At 41.8% G+C, this 7,166-nt stretch overlaps 1 pseudogene; it reads left to right on the top strand.

The window, feature by feature from the left end:
• Positions 1-932: 932 nt before the first annotated feature.
• Positions 933-6,832, top strand: LOC124979351 (polyunsaturated fatty acid (12S)/(13S)-lipoxygenase, epidermal-type-like; annotated as a pseudogene).
• Positions 6,833-7,166: the final 334 nt, after the last annotated feature.

Below are 7,166 nucleotides of genomic sequence, written 5' to 3' on the forward strand. Positions count from 1 at the left end.
TTCAGGCAAGTGACTGAGAGGAGATGAAGTGACCTTCTGATGGTCTCTAAAGCCCATCTTTGGATTTTGAGGGATGAAGTGTCCAATCGGTTTCTTCATCTTCAAGGGTGTTAACGTATTGTTTGAATTTAGAATTATTCTTTGTTCTTTTTCGTTATACATGACAAAAGAGTACAGGTTTATACAAATGTTTTGACATATTTGTGCAAAAATGGAGTGTATCTTATTCTAATTAAGATCCTAGTGTTGTTGAGTGTACATGATGCTAAGATTCACTGTGGTGTATTTATATGTGTACACATAGGAAATTTGGCTTATTTCACTTAGCATGATAGTCTCCAGATCCTTCCATTTATTGGAAAGTGTCATAAAGTAATTCTTCTTTATGACTAATGAATATTTTAATTGATAAATTTTCCTCAATTAAAGGATCAGGTGGTGGACTGAATAGATTTAGTATCTGTTCTAATTGCTATAGGATGGGGAGAGATGTATAAACTGCTGACTTACCATATTTATCAACTAGTAAAGTTTCTTCTTCCTTAGGTCCATCTCCCACTTTTTATGAGACAAATTTTGTTAAATTTCTTAGCCTGTCCTTGAACTCTCAATTCTCCTGCCTTGTCCTCCAGAGTAGTTGGGATTACCATCCTAGGCCATGGTGTCCAGCTTCCCCAGGGAACTTGTTGCTGTATCAGCTTCTAGATTGTAGTTTGAGCATGGAAAGCCTCTGTGATAAGGACCAAGCCTGTAGGAGGTCAGCCACCAGTTTCCAATTTTAACTGGTATCTCAGCTGCAGCCATAAATCTCTGAGCTTCCATAACACAACAAAGTCATTCAGTACTCAGGAAACACATCTGCTATCTCTGTGGATGTTAACTCTTCTATTCTTAGCTGAAGTGGAGGTTATTGGAAGAGCCATAAGTGAATATTGGATCTTGCAAATTGTGTTCAAAGACTGGAAGATTACAAAAAAAATTTATTTTCACATGGAAAGACTGCCCTGGCTGTTCAGTTACCACAACCTGCAGAAACCTACATATAGATTTCCAGTTCAGGGATTGAAAAAAAAAAGGGGTGAGAGAGGGTAGAAGACTGATGTCAGTGTAATGAGGAGCTCACAATATGTCCCCATCTAATGTCCTCAGTGTGGGTCTGTGATTCCTGAAAGGATGATGACCTCTTTAGGTACCTATTCCTCAATGGCACAAAGCCCATACTCCTCAGGTGTTCTATGAGCCTCCCAGCCCAGCTGGTGCTGCCTCCAGGGATGGAAGATTTGCAAACTCAACTGGACAAGGATTTTCAGGTGCTGTGCTCCCTCTGTTCATTCATCACCCCAGCCATCCCCCTATCATATTGCCTCCTGCTCCTCCCATCTCTTCCTTACCTTATCTCCTTCATATACACCTCCATTATCTGTACCCTCTTTCATCGACATTAGGGTTTCTCAACTTTGGCACCATTAACATTATAAGCCAGAAAATTCTTTGCTGTGGAGGACCGCCTGTGCATTGTTGGATTCTAGTAACAATCCTGGACTTTTACCTTCTAGAAGCCAAGTAGTATCCTCTGCTCTGGTAGTTGGAACAACTGAAAGTGTCCCTAGACATTGCCAAATGTTCTGAGGGGAGGGGGACATCACTCCTGCTTCAAAATCATGATCTGTTTGATCTCCTGTGTCTCCTTTCCTTTCTACTCTTCCATCTCCAACTTCCTGACTTCCTTCTTCATTAGATGAACCCCAGTCTCAGTCTCAAGGATGAGTTCAAGCTTCTGGAGAGAAAATCAAAAAGAATGACCAACACCTTGGAGAACTAGACTTATTTTTTGAAAGAGGGCATAAAGGAAATATTTTGTGCTTCATTTGACTGAAGAGTGCAAGCAGGGATGGTTGGGATATTGGTACATGGTGGAAAGCCAGTAACATCAATTCAGGGGATTTGAAGTCTGATGGAAGACAGTGGACATAAAAACTTTTATTCAGGACTTTGGTTCTGGAGAAAATGTTTGGTGTTTAAAGTAAAAGACTGGATGTGTAGAGGAAGGATCCACCTTGGGAAATGAGAGAAGGGCAGGTCCAGACTGACTCCAATCCCTTTATATGTCCTTGACCCTCACCCTACAGGTTGGATCTCTCTTTGAAGCTAATTATTCCCTGCTGGATGAGGTAAAGACAAATGTCATATTTTTTTTTATTATTGTAAACAAATAGAATACATGTTGTTTCTCTGTTTGTACATGGCGTAAAGGCATACCATTTGTGTAATCATACATTTACATAGGGTAATGTTGTTTGATTCATTCTGTTATTTTTTCCCTTCCCCCCCCAACCCTCCCACCCCTCTTTTCCCTCTATACAGTCCTTCCTTCCTCCATTCTTGCCCCCCTCCCTAAACCTAACTCTAACCCTAACACTAACCCCTCCCACCCCCCGTTATGTGTCATCATCCACTTATTAGCGATATCATTCTTCCTTTGTTTTTTTGAGATTGGCTTATCTCACTTAGCATGATATTCTCCAGTTTCATCCATTTGCCTGCAAATGCCATAATTTTATCATTCTTTATGGCTGAGTAATATTCCATTGTATATATATACCACAGTTTCTTTATCCATTCATCAATTGAAAGACATCTAGGTTGGTTCCACAATCTGGCTATTGTGAACTGAGCAGCTATGAACATTGATGTGGCTGTATCTCTGTAATATGCTAATTTTAAGTCCTTTGGGTATAGGCCAAGGAGTGGGATAGCTGGGTCAAATGGTGGTTCCATTCCAAGTTTTCTAAGGAGTCTCCATACTGCTTTCCAGAGTGGTTGAACTAATTTGCAGCCCCACCAGCAATGTATGAGTGTACCTTTCTCCCCACATCCTTGCCAACACCTGTTGTTGCTTGTATTCTTGATAATCGCCATTCTAAATAGGGTGAGGTGGAATCTTAGGGTGGTTTTGATTTGCATTTCTCTTATTACTAGAGATGTTGAACATTTTTCCATATGTTTGTTGATTTCTTGTAGATCTTCTTCTGTGAAGTGTCTATTCATTTCCTTAGCCCATTTATCGATTGGATTATTTGCATTCTTGGTGTAGAGTTTTTTGAGTTCTTTATAGATTCTGGAGATTAGTGCTCTATCTGAAGTATGATTGGCAAAGATTTTCTCCCACTCTGTAGGCTCTTTCTTCGCATTGCTGATAGGTTCCTTTGCTGAGAGAAAGCTTTTTAGTTTGAATCTATCCCAGTTATTAATTCTTGCTTTTATTTCTTGTGCTATTGGAGTCCTGTTGAGGAAGTCTGGTCCTAAGCTGACATGTTGAAGCTCTGGACCTACTTTTTCTTCTATAAGGTGCAAGGTCTCTGGTCTGATTCCGAGATCCTTAATCCATTTTGAGTTTAGTTTCGTGCATGGTGAGAGATATGGGTTTAGTTTCATTCTGTTGCATATGGATTTCCAGTTCTCCCAGCACCGTTTGTTGAAGAGGCTATCTTTTCTCCATTGCATATTTTTGGCCCCTTTGTCTAGTATGAGAAAATTGTATTTATTTGTGTTTGTGTCCGTGTCCTCTATTCTGTACCATTGATTCACCTTTCTATTTTGGTACCAATACCATGCCGTTTTTGTTACTATTGCTTTGTAGTAGAGTTGAAGATCTGGTATTGCAATACCCCCTGCTTCACTCTTTCTGCAAGGATTGCTTTAGCTATTCTGGGTTTTTTATTCTTCCAGATGAATTTCATAATTTCTTGCTCTATTTCTGTAAGGTACATCATTGTGACAGCCCCTTTGGTTATGCTGAAGCTACAGCCTGATGGAAGAATTTAACCCATGGTTATCCAGGTAAGAGGACCCAGGTGTTTTTCTCCTAGACAGTGATTCATTTAGGGTCTTAGACACATAGTCCTTATCTCCCATTCTCCCTCATTCTCTAGCTCAGGTCACCTCGACATGGATGCCCTCCACCTCTGCTCTTCCTGCCCTCAGATCCTCCCATGGCCTGGCTCCTAGCCAATACATGGGTCTGTAGCTCTGATTTCCAGGTGCACCAGTTACAGTCACACCTGCTAAGGGGATATCTGATGGCTGAGGTTATTTCTGTGGCCACAAGGAGGAGCTTGCCCAGTCTGCATCCTCTCTACAAGATATTTCAGCATCTCTGTCATTCTGCATTTGATTTTTGTTCATAGTTCACAATCCTAGCCTTGGAAGCCCGGGTCTAACTTTGTAGCATATAGATATACAGATATCTATATATAAATATATATATAAATAAATATATAACTGTATATCTACATATAGGTATTTTATATCTGTCTATCTATCTATATATAGATATATCAAAAGCATGGATAATGGTGGATGTTAGGTGCGAATGAAGTTTAGGATGGGAATAATTGGAATGCTGTGTAACAGAACAAGGAAGTGAGAAAGCATAAGCAAGGAAGCCATGTTTCTTGGTGGGGAGAAGCAGCAACACCTCTATTCTTAGCATGCAAGCTTTCCAATCCCTGTAGCCATCCATTTGAAAATGTCAGAAGGACAATGTTTATATGAGCCTGGAATTTCTTGAAAGAGTGAAGATGTAGAGTTTAGAGTTACCTCGAAACAGAAGTATCTAAAGCCATTGTACTAGGGAGCATTGTCTAGGATTTGCAGCCACAACAGAACATTTGATCCAGGATATAATTCTAGGGGAATTCAACCTTTGTAAACTGAAAGGAAGAAGTAGAGTGAGAAAAGGAGCAAAAGAAGGGCCAACAATTGAGGTAGAGGAAACAAAAAAATGTGTGAGTCATGGCAGTCAAGAGAAAACAGGGTTTCAAGAGGGAGGTAGGATTATCTGTTTCAAATGCTGTTGAGAGGTTAGCATGGTTAAAGAGAAGGGATATTTGGCTTTGTCAACCTGGAAGTCAGTGGTTAATACATGGACAAATACTATCTCAGGGAAGCCTGATTGGTGTGGGCTTAGCAGAAACTGTGAGGTGAGGAAATGGAGACAACACTTGACTCTTCAGAAGGCTTGGACACTGGGATCTCCTCTGTGTTCCATGTCTTTTCTCTACCATTAGCTCCTGATCCTTCACTTTTACTATACCATGGAGATCAACATCCTGGCTCAAAATAATCTGGTCTCTGGATATTGAATTTTTGATCTGGTATGGAAGAGAAGAGGGTTTAATGTTGGAAGAATCCCAAGGTTTATTTCCCACTTTTGATCCTCCCCCTAGATTTGTTTTCTCCACTGAAGGCTTCTCCCTAATCTGTCTCACCTGAATAGTCTTCTTGTCCTAATCTCCCTTGCTCTCTCACCAGGTGTGGCTAACTCTAGTTTTGTTCTCTGGTGGTGAGTACAGGTAGTGGAGGCCATGTGGACATTCTCCAGAGAGCCACAGCTTGTTTGACATACAGTTCCTTCTGCCCTCCTCATGACCTGGCTGACCGTGGTCTGCTGGGTGTAAAATTTTCTTCTCTCTATGACCAAGATGCCCTCAGGCTGTAGGAAATCATCAGTAGGTGAGGGTGACACAGAGAGGGATAGAACAAGGGGGACTTTAGGTACAGAAGGTCCTACATTGGCTGGCTGAGTCATAGCAACCTCTTCCCGGGGGAACAGGTATGTACAAGGAATGTTGAGACTCTTCTACAAGATTGATGAAGCATGATTCAGAGCTGCAGGCCTGGTGTAGAGAGATCACTGAAACTGGACTCCAGAGGGGCCAGAACCGGGGTTTAGGCATGGATCCTGAGCAGTGACCTTGTTTCAACATCCAAACATCTGTCACAGTACCCACCTCACATAATAAGAACCATTCCTTGAGGAACCTGACAATTTGCCAGACTTTTCTGAATTATCCAGGATTCTTAATGATCACTCCTGATTTCCCCAGCTCCTTTCTTTTAACATCCTCTCATATGACCTTCTTCCTTTTGTGCACTAAGAACTTTCACCAGAATCAGATACATGACTTCTCTTAGGTATTTTTCCTTACTTGTTTCTACCCTTCCCCCATAGCTCCAAGGTTCATCCCAAGTACATCACTTTTGAGTTCATGTTATATGAAAATAATAGAATTCAGAGGCAAGGTCCATAGGAAATTCTTCAATGTATCTCCAAATATCTTTCCCTCATGTCCAAATATCTGCCCCATATCCTGGTCTCAAATTCTCTCATTCTCTTCATTTCACTCTCCTTAGATACCCAGGCTCAACTCTGCCATATTGTTACTATGTGTATCTTCACATGCACTGATCAGCATGCTTCTGCCCACCTGGAACAGGTAACCTGTGTGATCATCCCCCAGGGACTCCTGGGATGTAGAAGATGGGGATCAGGGAGTTGAATGTCTGGGCCATTAGCCTAGATTTCTGAGTGGGTCTCCTGCCTGCAGCTAGACTTGTACTCCTGGATTCCTAATGGCCTATGAACCATGCGGAAACCTCCACCCATCTCCAAGGATGTGACAGAGAAGGATATGGTAGACTCACTCCCTGATCTCCATCAGGCCTGCATGCAGAAGACTTTCACCAAGTTCTTTGGTAGACATCAGCCTGTCATCGTTAGAAACATACCTTAGTTCTGGGGGAGGAGACAGCTTGAGGGAGGGGGCAGTAGCCTTGGCTGAGAGACCCAAGGAGCTGAGACATCTTATTCACCTCTCAGGTGGCCCTGCGGTAGCATAAGGAGAAATATTTATCAGACCCTGGACTTCATGCTGTGCTGAAGCAATTCCAGGAGGAGCTGGTTTTCATGGACAGGGAAATTTAGGTCCAGAATGCAGGCCTGGACCTTTCCTGTGAATACCTTCAGCCCAGCATGGTAGAAACAGTGTGATCATCTGAGAAGCCTTTCCCAACTCAGTCCCAAAACTCACTAGCCCAACATACACTCAAGAAATATTGTTCTCCTTGCCCATGTCCTTGGCTAAAGAGCTGCCCCAAAAGCCATGTAGTCAGGGTGCCCAAAGCTGCCCATTACATAATTTGGGGAATATACAATGATCATTCCCATTACACATTGAAGCCTTAAACTGTCTGTAGTTGCCTACCTTAATGTCTATCAAAATTCTGTGCTTCCTTAACCTTTGTTCCATCTTACACCCTCCTCTTTCCCAAAGGATCTGGTCTATATATAAATAAAAGTTCTGATTAAATTATCAAGTTGGTTA

Source organism: Sciurus carolinensis, chromosome 3, assembly GCF_902686445.1.
Source record: "Sciurus carolinensis chromosome 3, mSciCar1.2, whole genome shotgun sequence".
NCBI classification, from domain to species: Eukaryota; Metazoa; Chordata; class Mammalia; order Rodentia; family Sciuridae; genus Sciurus; species Sciurus carolinensis.